We start from the raw sequence: 24,441 nt of genomic DNA on the forward strand, positions 1-24,441 counted from the left end.
TAGTCAATCTTCATAAGAAGAGTTGACTGCTTCTAATCCCACTTCCCACACCTTCGCTGCTCCACGATCATTTTTTCCCCTCACCAGTGAAGCTGGGAGATGGATCCACATCCAAAGCCTCCATCCTCACCCACCAACACAGAAGGGAAAGTTTTGGCTCCCCTGCTTTCAGTTACAGGACAAGCATCCCACCCCAGCACACAGAGGAGGATGTGAACAGAGCACTGATACCCCACAGGGTAACCCGAAACAAGAGACCCAGATCAAGGTTCAGGTGTGACTTCTCACATCTCTGTTGCCTTTTTGTTTTTCACTGCCTTACTTTCTTTACAGGCCTGGGAACTCTCTGCAATGGAAGTACAAACCCCAACATGTTCTCCAGCCCTTCCAGTCTGAAAGACTCCACCCAAACCCAGTCCAAAGCATGAGCAACAGAGAATTACCCCTGCATGTACAAGCAGAGCTTGCTGACAACGCCAGCGTTCACTCTCTGAGCACTTCCATCATAACATGGCTGGCACAGCCAATGCTTCACAGCCACCACAAAAACCCCACAGCTCTGCAAGGACACAAAAATGGGACTTGCCCACACTCTGACAGGTCCTGGGGATGAGGCAGAGCTGCCAGGTCCTCGGCTGGTGAACTGAGGCCCGGGGAACCTGAGAGCTACTCCCAAAAGAAAGTCCTGAGCAAGTCATTTCTCATTTGTTTCCTATCCTACTCTTTGTCTCGTGCAACCAAGACGGGTCTGACTCATACCAGGCTTCCGCAGGGCCTGACACAACAGGTCGACAGACTCGCCTTGAAATAAAACAACAGCAAGCATGAGGTGACTGTGTCTTGGCCAAGAAGGACCCAAATTCAAGACAGTCCTCAGAGGCACAACTCCAAGGTAAATAATTGTTAATGAACTCCTTGCTCATCAGCTCCATGTAGTCCTGAAGCTTTTATTTTGCCTTCCTTCCAGCTGGAAAGAAAGTTCATTGAGAATGAAAGCTAGTGACTCACAGGGAGGAGTGACAGATGCTGCCTGCCTGCATGTGTGAAAAAACTCTTGACAGGCAGAAATAATGCACATCACATGTCTTATGGTGGCAGTGAAGCAATAAATAATCTAATAGACTACTAAGACTCATAGTAATAATGTTGTGCTCCCTTTTCAGAAGCCACTCCCCATGCTGGATGACATCTGCCATGGTATAGATGTTCCTGGAACAGGGAGATATTTTTAAATCTCTCAATGTGGCACAAAACTGTGAGTGTAGCAGCCAAAATACCAGCCACCATAGCGTTTATATATAGCCTTGCACATACCGTCTGTAGATGGGAACATAGACAGATACATGGTATGTAGCAGCATTACAAACAGACATTCTTCTGCTGGTCTCGAAGCACTTGAGAAGAAACTTCCCAGCCAGCAGCCCTGCCCATGTCGCCCTGCCGTGTGCATCTCTCCATCGGCTCCTGCTCCTCAAATCTGTTAAGTGCTATGTCTCAATTCTCAAGGATCATCAGAAGTCTGTCCCTCCACCTCCCCAGGTGTCCTCTCTGCTACAGGGCACTGCAGTGCCGGTGACAGGGTTTCCCCACACCCCTGAGCACCCCTTTGTACCCACACCTTCCAAACCAGAACCCACAGGCCCCAAAACTTCCTCCCTCCTTGCTGAGATAGGTCCTGAGAAGGGGTGACAAGATCTTCAAGGCAGTTCAATTCACTCAGGGACGCCTCCATCTGACACTTGCAAACTCTAGGTATGGTTCCTATTAGAGGCAGGAACAAAGAGCTGCTCGTAAGAACAGAAAAGGAGTTGCAAATGCAAAACTAGCAATAGCTCCCCGTGGAGCACCTGTAACCGCTTACCAGGAACTCTACTGGCACCCAAGTTATTGCAGGGGAAAAAGGAAAAAAAAATTTTAAAAAAGTGGCTTGAGATAGTGCTATACGTTTTCTCACGAGCATCAAACGTGCATCAGCATTTCAGAGTGCCGCAGCCTTCAGAACCAGGTTGATGTTTAAGCTCTTGATACAGTTATCTGCCTAATAATAACCCCAAAGAGCACTCCTTGCCTGGCTGCCTGCCAGACCACATGCAGCCTCTCTGCCATTTTTTTTTTTTTACTTTTTTAAACTTTGTCAGACATGGAAACGTTGAATCTAAGAAAGTCAGCCTCTTCCGTGAAACAGATTGGCTGAGACTTCTTTTTTGTTGTTGAGGAAACCATGACTTGGGGGCCAGGACAGGGAGACAAAGGGGAAAACTTGTGTATTTTGCCTTCACATGCGCTTTATTTTCTCCTCTGGCAGGAAACAGTGAGAAAGGATCTGACCCAGTTGCCGTCAGCTGCATTGGAAGTGATTGTATCAGCTCCACCTGCTTAATGTGGGTATTATTCAAGACTGCAAGGACAATGATTTGGAGACACATCAGCAGCGACTGGTGCATTCTCGAGGGACAAACGCAACACACTTGTGCACGACACAAGCAATCCACAATAGCGGGACAGTCTCAAGGTTGGGGGGAGGAAGGAAAGTGGGGAGGGAGGGCTGAACATCTCCGCCTGTTTGTCTAGGGAAAAAGAGATATTACAAGGAGAGCGCAGCTTGTTCAAACATTTCAGAGTTTGCTCGACATTAATTCCAGCACTCAGAAGCAACAAAAGAACTGCGCCGAGAGATCCAGCAGCTATGGCTTGGGGAGGAACATCGTGTCCGTGTCAAGCTTTCAAAGCCTTATAAACTGCAAGGAGTTCAACATGGTTCCTTTATAATCAGAGAATAGCAGCCTTGATAGAGCAGGCTGTGAGGTACCACGCTTTGCCATTCACACCCACTATGGATCTGGCCCTGTGCACCACCGAGCTCAGGTATGGTGGAGCCCCACTGAAGCAGGTCCTGCAGACCATTCCTTATAGCTAGTCTACTTGTGAAAGCAGTATCAAAATAATAAAGGAGCCTCCAACGAGCATGTGGACAACGGTACAGGATGAAGCAACTGCTGCTGAAGCACCGCAGAGGCACTTAAATAGTGTTTTTAAAAGGAAAAAGGGAAAAAGTGTACCTTTGCATGTTCCAGAACAAGCAGAAAGCCCCAGGTCACTGCTGTAGCTAACCAGGAGGGCGACGGTGGTGCTCACTGCACTCTTTTAAGCTCAGCGAGGCTGTTCTGAGCGGGTGCCCCACTGTCACCACTCAGCACAGTGCTCTGAAACATCCTCATGCCTTTTTTTTTTTTTTTTTAAATCAAATTAACTACACACAAACAGCATCGTGTCCACAGGAGGCTCCTGGTACGACATCCATACCGCCAGTAAGACCCTGTGAAGTTCTAATGGGCAGGTCATGCCCACAAAGATTTTGTCACCGCCTGTTCTGCCTCCACCACATACCCCGTTTTCCAGCAGTTTTACTCTGACAACTTCACAGGCTTTCACCAGAATAACTGCTTGGAGACAGCAGCCTGCTCGCAGACACAGCGCATATAGCTCAAATGGAAGAAAAGCCCTTTAGCCCATTCTGCACCTTATTCCTCCGGGATTAGAGTAAATAATAACATCTTGATATCTTGTCCGAAGCCCTGAGAAATGCCAGGGTGCTACAGCTGCCCCTCTCAACTGCTGTATATACTTAAATATATGTATTTAAATGTATATACCCATATACACACACAATAATGCCAAAGGACACTCCACCAAAACAAATGAGGTCAGGCATCGCACCCTCACGACCCAAACGGGTGACTTTTCGTATGAATTTACCACTTTTGCCCCTACACAATCAGGGAGGTGGAAGCAAGCCGGGAACAAAGGCAGGCATTGCCCTTTGCAAACACCTAACGAGTCTAACTGAAAACACCGAGCCCAGCACCTTCAGAGAGATCCCCCGCACACCCCAGCAGGGCAGGCGGTTAAGAGATGAAAAAGACCCACCACGAAAGCTCTTCCGTAAGAGCTGATATTTCAGCTATTAAAGAAGTTTCTGTTTAAACAGACATTAATTGCATACACTCGGGAATTTCTCAGTTTTACCACTTAAAAAACACCCAAAGCCACTTTGAGGCTTTTCCTTTTTTCTCTCCCGCCTTTATTTGCTCTGTAAACACATTTGTGTGCGCCCTGGATCCCGTAACGTTCAGTTTCATGCGACAGCAGCTTCGAAGCAGAGCAGCAGCTACCTAGACAGCTCACCAGGGACTGCCAAGCACCCTGGATCCTGCCCCTGCCATCACGGCACACCACGATGCAGAACCCCACATCGCCTGACTCCTCGCAAGACCTTCTTGCAGTGCAGGATGAAGCAGAAGATGCCATTGGTGCCGTTTGTACTAACAGACAACATTAACAGGAGTGTGTGCTCGTGAACTCAGCCACCTCCCTCGCAGGCTGAATTTCTCCCAGCAAAACCCTACCTATTAGCGGTGGGGTTTGTTTATTAAAGCAGTGTTGCAAGTTTACCAGCAGATCAAGGCCTCAACTGCGGCGGGTGGAAGATGTGCTATAACCGCAAATACTTTGCAGCCTTTTGAAGAGGCCGTTGAGGTCAGCCCAGTGATATTTCCCATCCCATTCGCAGGCACATAGCACTTGCCATGCCAGGTGAGAGTGGCGGATGGGTACCACCTGATGGCAAGAGCCCTGGAGGAGAGCACCCTCCTGTGCACCAGCACAATTATGGCTAGCTGCCACAGCAGGGCTGCCCATAAAGGTGCCCCTGAAGATCCCAGGAAGAAGGACAGGACAAAGAGAGTTAGGAAACTTGGATCAATTCTTGGCCTTGCCATGTATGTACATACACATGCATACATACGAATGCTTATATACATCTGTGCAGCTTTGGGCAAGTCCCTTAGCCTCCCTCCCTTACTAGTCAGTAAATGGAGGGTAATATCACTGCCCTAAACATACTTGAAAACCCAAGGACTGTGTGAACGCCTGCAGGCAAGAGAAAGGCCAGCACCTCCATCTCGACTCCATCACTGCAAACAGCAAGAAACTTCAGCAAGGACGCACCACTGAAACGTCTCATCAGCCCAAGGGAGCAATCAGTGGCACCAGCCCAAAGGGGTCGCTGGCAAATATCCCACGATACTTTCTATTATGTCCCTTTATGTTGCCTTATGCCTTGCACATCCGTTGGCCTCCCTCCCAAAAAGTAAGGCTGGGAGTGACTCCTCTCATCAAACAGGTCTGCTCCATGTCTTGAGCGACGTGAAATCCCCTGAGAGCAGCCAGGAATCTCTTTCCCCCTCTGAAAGCAGGTCATCTCCACCATGCTCAACCTCAGCCCACCCAGAAAGTAAGGTCTGAACCAAAACTCAGACACCCTTTTGCTGGGCTGGCCATGCCGCCGACCTACATGCACGAAGAGACACCACCACTAGGTCTAGCAAAGCAGCCTCTGCAGCATCTCACAGAAGGGGGGCGGGGGGGGGGCAGTCATTTTTGGCAATGAAAATGTAATGGAACACTTTGTATCGATCTATTGTGGAATGAGTCATTTTTAGAGTGATTCGCCTCCTCTTCCTCTCACTTCCCCACCCCCAAATTATGGACTGCAAGAAATGAGCCGAGATAATGGGCAATTTCAGACGTTCTAAACTCAGGTTTTTCTCCTCCTGGAACAGCATGCCACAACAGTAGATGGACTGAGCTCCAGAGGAGATGCCCTTCATGTTCCCATGCCTTCTAGTGGCTACAAAGAAGTTGTGTCTAACTAATGGGTAATTAGGAAAGGACTAGAAGGATGGGAGACTACTTTGGAGAGGAAATGAGGAACCAGAAGGAAGATCTGGAAAGCATCAGCAGTGAAAGAAGACTCAAAAACCAGATGGGGATCAGAGACAAGCCCCCAAAAAAGATAAGCAAGCTGGAGGAGGATCAAACTGGGAAGGAAAAGGGTTTAGGTGAAGCTCTCCTGCTCTACTACTGCTGCTCCAGGAGAACTTTGCGGACTTTCCAGTTTACAGTTACTTGCCAGGGCATAAATACCAAACATCAAGGATAACCATTTCCAAAAAGAGAGAAGAAATCAGAGAAAGGGAAATAGGGCTGGTGACAGTAAATTCTTCCTCAACTCCCTCAGTCCTTGAGGATGAAACATAAACCCCTAAGGAAGCTGTGGAAGTCCCAAGGTCTTTTTAGGGAACTGAAAGCAGCACACACAGGAACCAAACAACCAGTGAGTTCTCCCAGCTCAGTTCCATGGAAGTTATTGCACAAGGACCTTTGCACAAAGATCACTGCTCTTTTACTGGGGAGTGGATATGGCACAACATAAACCAGTGATCCCACCCATATCCCATCAGATGTCACTGAAGTGCATGCAGCCTGCTGCGCCTGAAAACCTACCGATACCATATACATCGATATTATATATATATACACATACACACACACAAATCTCTGATTTGCTGCCTAAGTCTCTAAAAGACTAACTTTGATGACATTAAGCAGAAGGTGGCAAGTTACTTACACTTGCCTATCAAGGTTTGTCAATGGCGCACACACAGGATTGCATGGCATGTAACCACCCAGAACCCCACGAGATGCATGGGGCATTTGAGCCTGGCCAAGAGATCTTCCAGCACTGGACTTCAGCCAGGACCAGTACTCTCCATTCAGAGAAGAAACTGGTACTTCATGCACTGGGAGATGACTAATCACAGTAGCTGAGTTACAGCATAGCTTTTAACACACGATGAAGAGACATTAAGGTCATCTCGACTCTCATCTATAGCATCCCACAGTATCCCCTCCCACAGCTGACTCGCTGCTCTTTTTCCCTCCTACTTCTTTTCTCGCTTTCTACCCTCCCCTTCAACCTTCTTTCCTTTCAGGTCTTCTCACCTCCTTCCATACCCATTTACCTTCCTCTGTCTACCCACTCCTCCAGCACCTTAAACACCCTTCTCATCACCTGCAGCTCCCACCTCAGAAGTCCTTTTCTTCTAGGAATCTGTTTTATCTGGATTTCGATCTCCAGTAATCACCCATGCCGTATTTGTCTGCCTTGGATCGCAGACTCTTTAGGACAAGGATTGTCTTCTTCCCCACTTGTAAAGCGCAGGATACGTTTACGGGGAAGGTAAATGATAAATAAGCAGTCTCAGCATTTCAGGGTAGCTCAGTGTGGGCTCCCTCTACGGAGCTCCCTTGGTGTTTGCCTTCCCTCCGCTGCAAACTAATCTACCCATAAGACTTTTTCTTCCTTATCTCTGTTACAAGGTTATCACTTAAATTTATCAGCATTCTTCAAAAAAATAGTTGAGAAAGGGAGGTGAGGAAACAAAGGGCCTTTACCAGTCCTGCTCACCCACAAGCTCAAACCCCAAGATGTAGAAGAGCTTGTGGGAGCACCACGAAGGGAAAACACAGCGAGAAATAACTCACTGGGATTATTTCAACCCCACATGCCTCATTTCTATTCAGTTTTCAGTGGATTTCTGGATGCTTAGACATACACAGCTGTTTGCTGGGGGAGCATCTATCAAATCTACATCAACTTCCACCAGCTGAGCGTATGTCTGCCTTTGGAAGGAGGTTCGAAAAGAGGCAAGTGGGCTGTTGAAATGGAAAGCTGGGGTAAGGAAAAGGAAAGTTATAGAAAAGATTACCCACAACACACAGGGCATCAAGAGGTGACTAAGAGGCAGCCCATGCTCTGAGAAAAAAAAAAAAAAAAACAACGAAGGCAAAAACCTCCTGCCCATGTCAGGGCTGAGTCAACGCATTGAACTGGCTGGCTGTTTGGCAACAACGCCCGTGCGTGATGGTGGATTTGCATAGCAGGAGTAGCACTTCTCAGGAATCAATGCGATAAAATGCTCATTCAACCAAAAAAATAAAAAAGGAAGAGGGCAAGAGTACTTGCTAGACAGTTCACACAGTTGATGCTATCAGCTGGTTCCTTATCTCATGAGAACCTGAGTTGTCTGGGGTTTCTTAACGCCCCAAGTTGCTGCTCTCTGGCCCTCTGCACTCCTCCACCATGTGGACTTCACCCCCTGCCTCCCCCTACACACCAGCCCCTCGCCTACACAAGGACATCACCTCAGTCACTTCAAAACACTCATCTCCAGTACCCTCCCAGCTTTCAGAAATTCTTCACTGGGAGCATGCTCGGAAGTCACATCCTTCTCTCTCCCTACAGTCTTAACAGCCTCTACAAGATTATCTGATGTAGCTTTCTTACACTCATACGCCTTGGCGGAGAATTAGCTGATAACTAACAAAGCACTGCAGGTAGCACGTGTGTCAGGAAGTATAAGTGATAACACCATTATGCTATGAGAAACTTCATCCAGACCCTTAGGAAAAATTACAATTTTTGTTATTGGTTTCATCTGAACTCACCAGCTATCGTCAGACTACACAGCAAACAGGAATGCCTTCAAGTAAATAATCGGGGGGGGGGGCATTCAAACCACCCTGTGATTAAAGGAGATGGTCACTGAGTCAGCAACAAGAAAGATGCAATGAAAATTAAGAACAAAAATCAAGGACAAAGCAATCACCTAGAAAACAACAGGAGACCACGTAAGAACAAATCAAACTAACAAGTACCCCTTCCTTCGCACTGAATGCACTTTCCTGTGTAGCAGCATTTCACGAGATAGAGGGATTGAAGAGCTGGTGCTTAACACTGCCCCTGGAGACTTGCCCAGAAGTTTTTACATTGCTCAGCACCCTGTGCATAAAAGGGCAGCAGCTCCTGGTGAACTCCCGCTGGCCAAGCTGTCTGGCAGGTATAGCTAAAGAAGCCATTTTTGGAAAATATTGCCTTTTTATAGCTTATCTCAGTGCAGACAGCTGCCTCATGTCTCTAGAAATAGCAGGATTTAACAGCCATGTTTGCAGGGACAGATTTTAAAGGTTCCATCTTCTAAGAAACAACCTACACATCCAGAAACAGGAGGCCAGATTTGTTTTGATACTGGAACCCCCTTCCATATGCTAAGCGTGCCCACGGATTTGCAAAAACCCTGCTCTGAAAATGGGATGTTCATTCAGCAACAGGCGACAAGTAACTTGCGTTTGCCTTCCTATAGAGTCTGTTCCCAGCGCAATCAGCGGCAAAATAGCACACGATTAGGCTGATATTGCCTTTTGCTGAAAATCGTTGGCATTTTATAAGTAAAATAGTGGTGGAGGAGAGCATTAAACACTGGAAAAACAAGAATAAGTTAAGTAAAAATACCCCGCAGCTACAGCTGATCAGCACCTCTCTGTTGTTCCTCTTCGGATGGAGCAAGCCAGGATCAGATCCCAAACGCTGTTATGATTCGTTCGAGGTGATAAAGACGGAGCTGCAGGCTGTGCTCCCAGGTCGGCCCCATGGCTGCAAACCCCAACCCCGTGAGCCTGGAGGAGCCTCTTCAGCCACCCTGCCTCCATCGTGTTTGTGAGTGCAACAGGGATAATGTTCTTTTCCTACCTTTTAGCAATAACAAGCTTTTTTAGATAAAAAGTGCCAAACTCCCATGAAATTAACACTGGAAGACCTGATGCTAAAGACGTAAATGGCTCTGAATGTAACAGGGCCTTGCAAAATTTCCATGGTACCACCTTTTACTAGCAACAGTTGGACCAGTTGTCTACAGCATCTTCCTCATTATGAGTTTTTTTTTTTTTAACTGAATGAAGGGGTACTAAAGACAACAACCTGCTGTGAAATGACCGAAATTCCCATGCAAACAACACATTAGCAGTGTTCAAATGCAATTTAAATTACTAGTTGTTAAAGTGCTCCTCAATTTCATGGTAAGTTTCCAAGGAAAATTACATGCTATGTACTATTTAATTGATTGTTTTCTATTTCTTAACATCCATTTATTCCCTCCTCCTGTCTTTTTCTTAATTTCAAGGGATGATAATGACTTTTCAGGGAGGAAAGGGCAACAGCTAACAGAGTTGAAGAGGGATTTACCTGAAGAACAAGGATGTAGGAGGGAAGTGGCTGCCAAAATGGGCAGCTTCACTGGAACTTGTCCCTGTGACATTTTCGCAGTAGAGGTGTTAGACAGCACAGCACAAGGACCCCTTTCCTCCCCACCGCAGGCAGCCAGGCTTTCAAAACCTGATGTTTCTTCAAAACATAGTCATCCCCCCGCCATGTCAAGCAATAAGCAAAATTAACCATTAGATGATGGTGATAAAGCAACAAGAGCAACTTGTTTCCTCCTCCTGGGCACGCTAGTCCTTGAACCAACACGCTCACTGGAGGCAAACAAGTTTTTCTCATTTGGGAGATCTCATCCCAAATGCAAATACCTAGCTCACAGGAGCAATTTCCCCCCCACAAAGTTGTCTGAAGAATTAGGCTGCAAGTGAGACCTCCTGCTGCTTGCAACAGCTGATACAGGAGAATGTGTATTATAAAGCTAATAACAACAGACATTTTTTAAAAGCCTGCACTCCGCTCAGATCCTAGGAAGGAGCCACGGTACAATTAGGTAAGGTGCCATCTGGAAATTCCTGAAGTAACGATACGTGTTGGGATCATGTCACACACTAGCAACATGTATCAATTTTATGAAATACTCAATACAGCTTCATTTACCTTTAAGCAACCAATGCAGAAATATTTTGTGCTCAGAAAAGTATGACTTTAATAGAGTAAGAGAGATAGGTTTAACAGTACCACTTGGCATGAGGCTGCAAAGCACCCACCTCTCTGCGGGAGCTGAGCATGAACCATCACATGGAATGCAGCGATTTGCACTTTTCCCAAATTTGCCACGCGGTGCCTCAGTTTCTACGCCCGCACACCAGGATAATACAGCTTTTCTCAGCCTGCAGGCATGATTTAGTGTTTAAGGGCTCTGAAACCTTTGCCTACAGAAATGCAAAGTATCAGATGTGTAGAGCCATCTAGGCTCATAACCTTGTCTCACCTTCATCCCTTCCATGCCCACATGTGCTAGCCCCATGCTATCTGGGGCAGCTTCTCTTACGTGCCGTGGGGCACGTACACCCAGCCCTTAGTGCATGCTAAATCCCCTCACAGCACCCAAATCACACAGTGACAGTGTCACCACTTTGCCACATCCCATGCGGTGCCAGCCCTGGATCGATCGGTGCAACAGCCGGGATGAAGGATGGGCTGCAAACCAATCCTCCTTACATGGGAGCTAAAGCAAATCCTCTGTGTTTAATATATCATTAGAAGTGATTGAGAGAAGCTTAAGAAAGGCAGGCATGGAGCTCTCTGAGCACGCTCGAGGTCCAGTGCCATGGAAGGCTTTTCAGACTCGAGTTTTTACCAAGTGCCAGGCTGCAGGAGGAAAAATCTTTAGACAGCTGTATTAATTTACAGGTCAGCCCTTAACGGCTCTGTTCCTGGAGCAGAAGAAAATACACTGTGGATCCTGGTTAGCATCAGTGATCACTGGATCTGCCCAGGTCCTGGAGAAATACCAGATGAAGAGCCTTGGCAGCCCGCGGTCCTGGCCGTGGGCACCCTCCGGAGCTCCCCCAGCCCTGCCCAGCACCCATCGGGGGGATGGACACAGCCGGCACGTGGGGAGCTCATCCTTCACAGTCCATCCAGCTCTCAAGTCACATCCTCGCAGCAATGAGATGTTGCACAGAGAAGGATCGGCATGTGAAGATTAACGGCCCCAACGTGCTTCCCCAGGTGAGCCAGACTAGCACTGCTCAGAGCCCTGGGTTACGGCACCCAGGCACTGCTCGTCCTTGTCTTCCAACAAGCAGCCTGTTCTGGCAAGCAGGAAAGGGGGGAGACTGCGAGGGGAACAGAAAATCATCATTTACAGTCCCGCTGTGCTGTCCCCGAAATGCCAAGCTCGGCCACAAGCAGCTGGCGAAGCCTGGATGCGCCACATCCACGCGCCACCAGAAGCGGGGGCTGATCCAGGGCACAACCGAGCAGGGGAAGCGCTGCGTGGGGAGGATGCATCGCCCGTCGCATGGGGCCATGTGTGCACACGCAAAGGCAGAGCACAGCGCATGAGGAGTGACACAGACCGCCGGCTCACTGCCTTCCGCAGCTTGGCACCACCACGCACGACAGAGGACGGGTGGCTCCTTGGCGAGTCGCTCGGCTGAGGCTTCAGGTGCTGCAACAGCTCCATACGTCTCCCCAGTGCCCTGTTTTCCAACCCATCACCTACATTGTCCATTTAGGCTGCACACTCTTTAGGACAGCAGTTCTTTCCTTTGCACCGGTACCAAGCCCAGCCCAGCAGGGCCCTGACCCCAAAAGCTGCAGTAATCCAAGTAGCTTGTTGAAACAACAAGCACTAAAATGCAGGTAAAGTCTGAAAACTCCCAACATGTCCCACCTGCAGGAACAGGCTCCAGCAGTCCCTGCACCATCTTTTGGGGCCGAGTGCTTTTCAGCTCACATCCCATCCTCGTGGAAACTAAGCCAAGTATCTTTCCCTGCCCAGAACAACCAAGCCAGTTTCTCACCTCAAGGACCTGCAGCAAATCCACATCTCTGGAAAAACCAAACTTCACACTGAGTATTAATCCCTATTTAAAAAGGCAAAAGAAAACCAACATGAGATTTAACTTTCTAACAAAGGTCCTAAATTTAAAACAGGGAGAGTATGATAACAACAGGTTTCAATTAGCCTAAAAACACCAGTTAGCCGAGAAGATACCAGCATCACTAACCAGCGGTAGGAACTATAAAGGGTTTTTCACTAACACCCCTTCCCAAATAAAAGGATGAAGTGCAGTGCTTTCTGTTCAAGGCACAGGACTGGCTGCTACGCAACCCCTGGAGCCACGTTAAAAGCACTCTATACATGTTACATGCTCCAAATGACAAGAGGAATGCAGGACGGTGGACCTCTGTTCCAGATTCCCCGGCATGGTTTTAGCTGCCATGAATAAAACAGGAAGCAGAGCATCTTCCAGGTTCCCCCCACGCCCCTGACTGTCTGGATGAACTGTAGTTTCCTCTCAGGAAAGCAAAAGGAAAGGAGGGGGTGGGGAGGGTGGCGGAGAAGAGAAGCAGCCAGCTGCAATACTAGACAGATTAAAAACATCACACTAAGAAAAAAATAAATAACAACAGGAAAAAACAGACAATGAGCCTTCATCCCTTCATCCAGTTACAGCAGCTAAACTTCTTCAGGTTCTTAACAAAACAGAGTTAAATATTAACATTTGAGAGAAATATATCCATATGTTATGCAGCCTTTTTAACACAGTCTTGCTTAGGAGACAGAAACCATACTTAAGCTATATTTTACTTGCTGACCACATGCATATATACTCATTTAACTCTACAGTGCTCTGCTGCCTTGCTGCATCAACCAGTGAAACTAAAAGGAAGAGCGTGACTGAATGGGAGCTGGCTTAAATTATCTTTACATCTAGGCCTGAAGAAACATTTTGCCTTTGAGACCAATCCACTAAGCCAACTTTCCCTGCTACAGAAGGTTTCATTGGGTCCCTTGCTTTTGACTGGCGATCCACATGCCTGCCTCCACCAGCAATGCACACACTTTGATGCAATCCATCTGACTAAACAAAACAAAAAAAAAAACCCCAAGTTGCTTGCTAAAGCAGCAATGATGCACTTACCAGCATCCAGGCAAGCTCCTTCGCTAACAGGCTTCCCTCTCGAGCAGATCAAATTTGGAACAAGGTCCAGGAGCAAGAGAGAACTGAAAACTGACCACAACAAGCTTCCAAAACAAGAAGGGGGGGCGGGGGGGACACACACACACACTACAGGAATTCAAATCCTGCTTTCACCAGACCCTGAGTCACCTCCCCTCCCTTGCAATAGATCAGAGCAATGGGTAAACATTTCCAAATATGGAGATCAAAACTCCAAAGGACGTCAAAAAAAAAAATCACCCTTCTCTCCCTGGCTTTGGCACAGGGATGACTTGCCCCTCTGGAGCCTGGGCTGAGCACATCGCTGTTGCTGACCTACACGCAGCCTGGACACAGGACCACGCGTCGCCGTGTTGACCTCCGCTTTGGAGGCTCCTGTCTCAATGGGTGACACTGCATCTCTGTCCCCTCCCAGGGATGCACAGGGAGATGCAATGGGGGCAGCTCCAGGAGCCATCACCCCTCACCCCCTACAGCAAACCTCCCTCTCGTTCCTCGATTCATCAGCAGAAAACCTCCTAGAACTATTTTTTGCAGTGCTCTTTGAAGGCAAATAGCCAAATTCAGGCTGTGTTTATAGCAACACCAGCTCAGCACCAGAAAAGGCAAGGCTCAGCCATCAGTTCCACTAGAGAGGTCCTGCTGCCAGGTCCCACACCGGCTGCTCACCGGGGGCAGGGAAATCTCTCCTAACCTGGCTCATCTAGCTGGTGCTTTGCAAAAAGCATGTCTTTGATTTTGCTTTACAAAAAAAAAAACCCACAGCTCCGCAGAAACGAACATGCTGCTTGGGCAAGGCAAGATGTCCCTGCAGGGACAAGGAACCCCAGGATGGCAGCACCCCTCGATCCCTGCTGGGACACACAGCGCAGCATCCTGTGGCAGGTGGGAACTGGGGAGAGCCCGGCCTCCCCACCCCTGGGAGAGGGGCTTGAGGGTCAATGCTCAAGTCCATACAGCAAATTTAGGAGGCAGAACAGTTATGCTTAGAGGGCACAACTGTCCCTGCAGAGCCTGCCTGCACACAGGGGCAATATACCCACGCCACTGCTCCCACGGGCATCGCTCCTTGGCTGCAACAGCCGACCTGCAGGCAGCAGGGAGGTGACTACGCCTGCCAGCACCGGAGGACAGCCTCCTGGTAGCTGCAGCCATCGGCTCCAGGAGCAGGCAGCCTCTCAGGAATGTGCAAATCAGGACGTTTTCAAAGGGAACAGGCTGCTGAGGCCATCCAACCAGACCGGAGTGATTCCCCAGCACCACCCACAAGATGCTATTGAATTTATAGGGAAGGAATTCCAGAGCTGACTCTGCCCATGTATGGCCAAAACAAACTGTAAAAAGTGACATTATAGTACGGCTTTCACTAGTCTGAAGCGCAGGCTTCAGGAGGAGCCAAAATCCTGCAGTGATAGGGGCTGTACAATTACCTCCAGTAACCAGGCAGAGGTCAGGGGCCCGTGGCAGCATGAGTTTAGCCCCTGATATGACAGGTGACAGAAAGAGTGCAAACCTTTTCTTCAGAGGAAAACAAAGCTTTCTGCCTTTTAGAATAAGAAGCACATTTAACTTAGTGATCCGTCACTACCACTGCAAAAAATAAACCTTCCCAGGCAGCAGCAGCACATGTCCATTACACTGGTAGTTAAAAAGGTGACTTTAAAGAGCCAACAGTCCAAGTGGCACTAAGTGACACACCAGGGCAATGCCAATGCAATGTGGGCTGGGACTAGCTCTTGACAGGCAGCTGATCAATTATTTTTCTAAAAACTCACTAAAACCTCCCCCAGAGCCATGCGCCCCAGCCAGCAGCCGGGCCACCAGGAGTGTTCTCCATGGTCAGAAATGGAGATGTTCTGAGCACGGTGGTAGAAGATGCTCCAAAACCAGGGTAAGAAGGGTCAGGTTTTACAAACTCTGACTTAGTTTTCCAGCACCTTGCAGAAAACAATTCCCAAGGTATTGCTTTTTGCAAGGACAAACAGTGGGATGAAGTAGAGAATAAGGTAAGTCAAGGAAGGGAACAAAAGCGTGGTGGAGGAGCACTGGAATAGCAGAAACCCCATCCCAGGCGTGCACCAGCCCTTACTGCTCTGGACTCCCGCAGCACGAACAGATCGAGGCTCTCCTTAACAGTTAAATGCCACTACCTCGCCTGCCCTGCCAGTGCGGGAAATACTAGCTGTGTCAGCTTGAGAGGCAAAGGGCTTACCGAACCAGAGAGGAATGCAGGCTGCAGTGGCACACGCGGTGGGGACAGGGAAACGAAACCCAGGAGAACACAGGCTGCTAGTGCTGCCTCTGCCTTTGCACTGGGGTCAGGCAGGGTACGTTTTACGGCTCCTGGGGTTGAAACCTGGGACTAATGGCTTCGTGACCTTAGAGGGACTCTCGTGCCAGAAATGAATATAGCTGTTAGAGGGGCTGGGAGCTCAGGGGCCTGAGCACACAAGGACAAGCCAGTTCCTGGCTCCTGGCAGGCAGCCCAGCACTGTTTTTCAATAAGCACAAGTCGTACCCATTGGACCGGGAACGAGTCCGCGTCTGAGCAGCATTTGCTGATGGGAGAACCACCACACAGCTACTCCCCTAGCTTCATGTTCCCGGGGATTAGGATCTCCCCTCGGTTTCCCAGCTGAAGTGGCATCATACCCTCTCTCTTGCTACTGTATTCATTTTAAACAGCGGTACCTAAGCATGAGCTGGGGTTCAGTGCCTCTGCTTTAGAGCACCTTCCACCCCAAACGACAGAGAAACCAGAGGGATGGATATATCCATGTCCAACCACAGCCTAACCAGGAGCTCCCTGCTACGTGGCACCGCAAGTCCCTCTCCTTGCCACAGTCCTAACCCTGGAAAGTAAAAGCTTGGGGGCCTGGGAATAAAATCCAACTCAAGCCTCCTGCACAGCAGTACAGGTCATTATCAATCGGCCACCGGGTCAGGCGTGGCTAATTTAATTTAAATGACATTACATAAGCAGGACAACTGAGAATATTTGATTCATAAAAATGTCTTGAAGGGGCAGAGAGTGCAACTTGCGTGGCATACATAACACAGGGACTGCTACAGCGTCACAGGAACACAGACCACGTAATGCAGACAGCAAGGACCAGGGATACTCATATGCACACATGCACAACTATGCACACACACACCTCCTCCCCCAACATGCATAAAAGTAGACTTGGGACTTGCAAGCTGAAGTCCTGTGCAGCCAAAAGTTAGCAGAAATGTTTGTGACAGTTCCACTTTGCAGGCAAAGGCAAAAAACGGGTGTGCAGAGGAATAAATATAGAAAGAAGTCAGGCAGGCAAAGCAGGTGCTGGCTCGTAAAACCTTGGCCAGAAAGGCTCCCCAGGAGGTTGAATCTGGTAGTTTTGCAACAGCTCCACAGAGAGACAGAAGAGACAGAAAAAGAAAAAAGAGAACATGAATGCATATGCATTCTTTTATCGCCATATATAGTATATACAGACATTTGGTATATACACCCCCAAGCTCTCATATGCCACCATATAGTGTATACTATATATGCATTGCACATCTTTGTTTCCACGTGCCTAGATTTGTACAGTGTGTGTATATATGTATGTGCATTTCTCATGCGTGCATTTGTCATTACCCCTCACATCACCTATCCATGCGTGCTGTCACACAACACACTGCTCGACAGAGCATGTCTAAAGCCTCAGCGTCGTAGTCTGGGATGACTTCTGAACAGTTGCTTCTTGCTGCTGAGCTCTTCCCCACCAAAGCCTCCCGGTGCAAGCACCACCAGTTTGTCTTGTATTTTCCAGTGATCCCACGCCCCCTCCACACTCCGTTAGGAGAGAACTGACTTTATTTTTTTTTTTGCAGAGAACCACGAACAAGGTGCCACTGTCAGAAAAGCCACAGATCCTTCCGAGAAGTTGCCCCTCGCGCCCGTGAAACGTGTTTACATACCGGTTCTCACGCTGCACAGCCTTGCTGGTGGGACAAACTCAGAGCAGGGCTTTTGGAGACACGCGGGGCTCCGCCAGAGTCACGACTTTGGGTTTCTTTCCCAGCCCTGCGAAGAGAGAGAGATACCCGTGTGATGCACGCCGGATGAGCCTCCTGACGGCTCGTCTCCAAAACTTGCAGCTTAACCCACACAGCTTCTGGGAAACGCAGCATTTTCCTCCCTAGCGTTCTTAGGCGGAAGCCTCCATACTCCTAAACTCCTTTCAGCACCCCTCAAAAGTGAGCATCACCACCTCGAACTGGGCCAACAACCAGCACCAGCTGTCAGCTGCCACAGCTTGGCCAACAACTTGCACCTCCTCAAGCCACAGCTCCTTTACTGCTCTTAATGTCCCTGAGAAGGGGGAGGTAAAAGAAGACATAAAATGAGGCATAAAATAAGAGAACAGGGTGAATCTATCACTCATCTCTGTGACCTCGGGCACAGCGAGGGAGTTAGGAGGCATCATTTAATTCAGTTTGAAGCTCATGGGGTTTATCGCTACCGTGAGTGAAGCTACACCACCATCCAGTTCACCAGCCCTCCGCGTCGGCACAGCCTTTTCTCTGAGGAGCTCTGCCCAGTTCCCATCAGGGACTGCCTCACTCTTTCCTGTAGCTGCAAAGCAGACACAACCCTTTCTTGAAGTGACCGACTCAGTGTCGCTTTTCCCCTCTGCAGAAGATGAAGGTAGAGCAGAGGGGACAGCCAAGCCATGTGACCACTGTCTTTCACATGGCATGCCAGGACACGTGGCGGGGCACATCCCACGGAGATAGGCAGCATCTGAATTGCACACTCCTTCCTGCCCCCGCCGGCCCACGGCCAGCATCCCGTCCCAGCCACATCCTGGTCGCTCTGATGGCCCTATCTCTGCTCATGACAAGCACAGGCTTGCCTTGTCATTGCCGCTCAGCAGAGACAGTTACTGCTATTTGCTGCTGAAACAATGGAAATGCTCAGTTCAGGCTTGCGTTTGTTGTACCAGTGCTGCTCATGAGGGTGCATGTGAGCCCACAAGTCTACAACCAATATGCAGCAAAATGCAAAAGAGCGCTGGCGGCTCACAGTCCAGGTCCCTCCTCCCTGTCACACGGTGAGATGGCTTCCTGCCCCTGCCAGCACCCCTTGTTCCCCATGCCATGCCTGATGCTACAGCAGCCAGGAGAGCAACGGGGCTCTCACCTCTCCCGAGCAGTGGTAGATCTCCATTGCGCCACCACCACAAGAGCACATCGAGGTCCACCCTGACCCAGGCGGCACCTTCCCAGCTCAGTCCCATGGTCCCTGTGGTGGCACCCAGCCCTGATTCCCACAGGGCTGGGCAGGTATAAAAGTCCCCAGGACCCTCAACGCTCCCCTCAGGTGTGATGAGGACAAATTCAACTGGAGATCGCAATGGCCTCTTCCCACTCGCTGCAGGCTTGGGATGAAGATGAGTAACTGCAGGATTTTATTGCTGGTGAACTCAGCCAAAGAGCAATTTCTCTCCATCCATCAAGGAGGAGACAAGTACAAGCAAATATTATGGTTGTGCATGTTTACTTTTCATTTTAAAATGATGTAGAGTTATATACAATTTAGGTCCTTCCCACAGGCTCCTGGCAAAATGCCCTTCGGTCTTATCTGCAAAGGCAGAAGACAACAACATTCCCCTCTGGTTCCAACACCGTTTCAATTCAACTCACAACAGCACCTCCGGGAGTTCCAGGTAAGACAATATTTCTTGGGACCCAACCTGTGTTTAAAAGATCTTGGCTCAGGCTTGTCTTTCACTAGGTTTAACTCAAGAAATGTTTACAAGATCAGTTATAGGACTCAGCAGACTTGGCTAGTTAAACCGCATCTTCCTGGCTTTACTTTCCATGCCAGCTGTCCCCGTCACCTTGTGACTGGGGTTCCTGCAGCAAGGTGAGCAGGACCCCACATACCCTCCTTGAGGCACCCAGCTGAAGTCTGCTGTAAAATCACCCTCCCCAGCAGCAAGTGGGGCCCAGCACGGTCCCAGAGCGGCAGCAACCCACTGATGCCCAGGCACACACTCCCTCCTGGCCACACATCCACAGCCAGGCAGGACAGCGACAGCCTGACTGGTCACAGCAACATCCACCTGAGCCGGTCTGTCAAACTACTCCAATCGTGACCCCATTTCTTTAGCAGAAGGCTGCAAAAGTCAGTTTGGGTCTTTGAGTGCAGAAATACCCAGAAGACAGATGTAGAGGACAGACCCAAGGTACCAGAAGAGCTGCACATCTGCTGCATCACAAGCCATCAAGCCGTGACACCACCACCAAATCAGACCTCTTCAAGACATGATCTCAACCAGCATTTCCCACTGGTGAGCATTTCTCGAGATTCGAAGCCCCCAAACCCCAAGATCAGCAGAGCTCCTCTCCCCAAAGTCCCTCTTCTCAGTTGCCTGTACACATCCCTCAGCAAGGAACACCCCCGAGAGCCTCGCACCAGAGAGAACTATACAGTGGCTTAGCAAAGCGATGCCTTAACCACGCCGGCTCTGCTGGGGAAGCAGGCAAGAGATACAGACCTTGAGAGACAACAAGTCCCAAAAAAAGGGTCTGCCCCTCACAGTCACGCTCGTTCCTGCTTTGGCTCAGGAAGGGAAAGACAAATGAGTTCACAGTACAGACATACCCAAATCGCTGCCATCGATTCCAGCACAAGTCTTTCCCTCACTGAAGTCCCCGGAGAAATACATGCAAAGAGTGTCCCTAAGGAGCCACCTCTAGGTTTCACACATCCCCCAACAACCTTTATGGGGAATATCCAGGTGCTTTTACAACAGAAATAGTAACAACAGGTAGGCTTTTAGCTCTATGAAACCGAGGTCCTCCTAGTTCAGAGCCACTGCAACAGATGCTCAGTGGTCTGTGCACAGCTAATTCGGATCTTCATCTTGCAACAAGAAATCCCAGCTTTCTATCACAGTCCTGCAAGAGGTAACAGCAGGAAAGTCTCTTTGGTAACACAGCTTTACACCGTCAAGCTCCCATCTGGCATAACTCAGTACAACGCTTGTGCCTCCAGATCACCAGCTACAGCGGCCGAGACTTCAGAGTCTGTATACACCTATGTGTGCACATCTGCATCTTCATTTTTATGCCCAGCACAATACAGACCACTTATTTTAATGCACCATTTCAACAGGCAATTTATCATTTAAAAGTAATTTCAAGTAAATGCCCAAACAGCAGGAATCAGCTATCACAGTCACAGCACTAAGTAGAGTCTCTGAACAAACTACCAGAACCAGAATTTACCAAAAGAGCACATCTTTCACAAAAGATTGTTTTCTTCATTTGTTTCTTCCAACTAGCTAAATTTAAGGTACAGCTCATAAAAAGCTGAGAAAGTGATCAGAAGTTAAAAAAAGCCATCCCAAGCCGAAAGGAAAATAAGGTGAGAGGCCGAGATCTACAAACTCTAAAATCCTTAAAGACGGTGATGATCAGAAACAGTCCATTGGCTCACTGGCTGATAATACTGATGCTGTATTATTGACAGTAAGAATCAACATTTCTGAAGTAAAAAAAAAGAAATATAAATTTAACATACAAGTAGAGTATGGAAAGCAAGGTTTCCTGTTTGCAGATTTAAATCTAAAAGCAGTAGTTTACAACGCCTGAATTGAAACATCAATCCTCTGTTAAGGTTTGAGTTTTCTTATATTGTTCAGATTTTTCAGAAATGGACAGTTTAAAATCTCTGCAAGAATTCCAAGTTGCAAAGAAGTGCAGTCAGCGCTTTCAGAAAAACAGGCGTCCCTAGCATAACTTTACAGTGGTCACTTAGAAATTGAAGTAACGAGACTCCCCAACCCCTTTAAAAGAAAATCTTTCCTGTGAAAATAATTTCAGCAAGTGCTAGTTACACTTCTCGCATAACAGCCTGGCTGAATGGCGTCTCTTCTTCTGACTACTCGAAACTTGCATTCACTTTTAAATCTCCTTTACACTGTGTTACCAATATTCAGAGCTTAAATTTTTTTTTTTCCCCAATCAGTATGGCTATACTTGAAGAAGTCCAAGCGTGAACACCAGTTAAACTGGGATAAAGCAGCCTTGCACTGGGATCCTTCGTTCTCATTCCTTTGTGGAGCAGATGGCCTAGCTTGACTGCCACAAGGAAAATTGTCGTTTTAACTGTTCCAGTCACCAATTTTTAAGCACAGACAAGCTCCCAGCAAGTCAGCCATCAGCACAAACTGACACGGGTCCCCCCCCGTATGATTGGCAGGTGCATGTACAGGTCCCCATATGACAACTCCATTCAATCTGACCTTTTCATTTTAAATGAAAAACACTTAAAAGCCTGCCCTGTTCTGACATATGTATTTTTATGTCTTTCCCACGCTGTGCCAATATATTTGTTATTTGCTGGCCAAAGTCCCCAAACTCCGAAATCTCACGTTATCTCCTCCACTGCCGGAGCCCTGATTCTCAGCCATTCTGGCCACCGCCAGCGCTGAGGGAGCCATCTGAGGTCTCCACGTCCTCACACATTGGAAAATCAGACCCCTTATATGCAAACCTCAATTCAGAGTCCAATCCTGACTTAAAATTCAACTTATATGCGTGGGTAGTCTTACACTTGAACACAGCCGCCTGGAGACACGGACTGATCTTGCTATCCCAGGACACGATGCCTGCAGGATCTGGCCCTGACTAACAGCTTTCTGTGTTTGCTTCTGTGCTTCTCAGGTTTCATTTATTAAAATTAAACTGCTCGATTCAAAAGAACACTGCTGAGGTTATCTAATAAAAAGATCATGCAAGATAACAAAAGCTGGAGACGTGTTTCCTCCGCTCCGCTGCCAGCAGCGGCGCCTGCTCAGAGTCATCAATACAAACAGCAACAGCTAATACGCCCGGCTGCTGCCTTTTGGGAGGCCAGATCCTGTGTTGGTGTAAAGCAGTAGCTATGCGAATGGCATGTTTCGATCTGCAAGGAAGCACACACCCCTCCTATATCGTACTCAGCACGGAGCTGCTTTCAAATCCGCCACAACTCCACGTGTCAAAATTAGCCATAATGGGACTTATCGCTTCCGAACTCCTGGTCTGGCCCTCGCGCTGGAGGAAGGCTGATGCCGGCCACAGCACGGACCGTCAGCTCCGATGGGGAAAATTAGCTCCCATAAAAGAGCAAACTCACCAGCAGCCCCTGCATGCTGCAGGGCACAGAGCCTGGCGTTAAAGCATTGACCTGCGGGAGCCCCGGGGTCCTCCAGCAGTGGCACACCTGGCTTCGGGGCCAGGGGACTCATTTTTATCTTTGCTGTCACACTCGATTTTCAGGTTTGTCCTGGGGTTCATAAAAGCAGACTAAAACAAGAGGAAAAAAAAGGAGCAGGAGAGTAGGGGGAAGAAGGAGGAGAGATCGTTCCAGCAGCACGGCAGCACCAAAGGGATGGGATCCAGCTTGCACTGAAGGGATGGCATCCAGCCTTCCTGGAGACTGCTGTATTATAACAAACAAAAAAATCATTTGGGGCAGGACAGATTTAAGCAGTGGCCGAGGAAGCTGCAAGACAGCCCTACCTACAGCATCCCAGCAGCCAGGAGCCACCCCACTGGCTCTCAGCTGGAGCCCCTGGTAGATCGTTGGGGACCAACCCATCAGCAGGACCAGCCATGTCACACCCGTGTTATTTTAAATACACAAGGACAGCTAGAAAAGAAGAGTGGCTAAGGAACGAGAGGAATCAGCATGTCTATGCCAGAAAGCCTGCGGGTCCCATGCTGGAGCGACCTTTCAACAGCTCCCCATCGCTGCCAGCAGTGCTGCCTGTGATTTACGTGTCTGTAACTGACACCAGGATTGGACCCCTGTATTTTCAAGCACAGACTACTGGCCTCACGCTGTTCGCGCTCCCTCAGTCTACTGGAAGTGGAAGATTTTCAAAATAGCCTCACTGATTTTTTTTTTTTTTTCTTTTTCCCCCACCGTTTGCTGTCTGCATTTCACTGAGCCTGGTGAGAGAGACCTTGAGCAAGAGGGGGCCAGTTTCACTTTCTCACTCGAATGCACCCCAGCTTCTTGATCAAAGAAGGATAATTGATTTCACTTTCAAGTTCTCATGCAGTATCAGAGCACCACAGAGCCTGGGTTTCAAACAAAGGATAATGTTTTGCAATCCAAAACCAAAAAAAAGTCATCGTTTTTCCCCCAGAGGAATGGCCATCCTCACCACGCAGCACCAGCAGAATGCTGCCCTAACATGCCTCCCACATCTTAAGATGCTCGGTCAAGAAAAACAGACCGACAGTGACCAAGAGCACAAGGGAGCAGAGGAGAAGTGCTGTGCCCCAAGGCATGGGGGTCAGGAAGGCGCCTGGCTCTCCCCACTCCCAGCCCAGGGTCTTCTGCAGCCCACCTTTAGGTTGAAATCTCCTAGGGCAGAGATGGCATTTTTGTGCACGTTTGTTCAAGTCTAAGGGTTTTATTATAAAGTTTTATTATAAAGGACAATGTTCCTTTAACCATTTTGGTTTTAAATGGCCAAAATTTGAAGGCCACCTTCTCCCAGACTTGCTCAGGTGCCACCACAATGAAACCCTTAGCACCATGGCGGGCTCTTTTATTGCTTTTCTTAAAACTATTTGTAAATGAAACTTTAAAACTTAGAGCCTACATGACCAGACAGTCTTTGTGTTCAAGGCTTCTGTTCTACCCAGTTTTGGCCAGATCATTTGAAAATAGCAACAAATACCTGGTGGCCAACTGGATTCCCCACTCTTGTGCCCACTTGGTCAGGCTAGGTATTGTTGAAAGCATTATAATCCATCGTGATGTTTAGAAAAGCACCATCGGCCAGGACCAGTAAATCTCTCTGGTTTAGA

General features: G+C 48.4%; 1 protein-coding gene across 4 annotated transcripts in view; it reads right to left on the bottom strand.

Annotated features, from left to right (window-relative positions):
• LPP (LIM domain containing preferred translocation partner in lipoma) overlaps window positions 1–24,441 on the bottom strand; it is a 365,538-nt gene that overhangs the window by 299,137 nt on the left and 41,960 nt on the right. For all 4 annotated transcript variants that reach the window (XM_050902578.1, XM_050902579.1, XM_050902581.1 and 1 more), the window contains exon 2: window positions 17,542–17,647. The gene's annotated coding sequence lies outside the window, so the exon portion shown is untranslated. The remainder of the gene's footprint in view (window positions 1–17,541; window positions 17,648–24,441) is intronic.

This window comes from Gymnogyps californianus, chromosome 10 (assembly GCF_018139145.2).
Source record: "Gymnogyps californianus isolate 813 chromosome 10, ASM1813914v2, whole genome shotgun sequence".
In the NCBI taxonomy this organism is placed as follows: domain Eukaryota; kingdom Metazoa; phylum Chordata; class Aves; order Accipitriformes; family Cathartidae; genus Gymnogyps; species Gymnogyps californianus.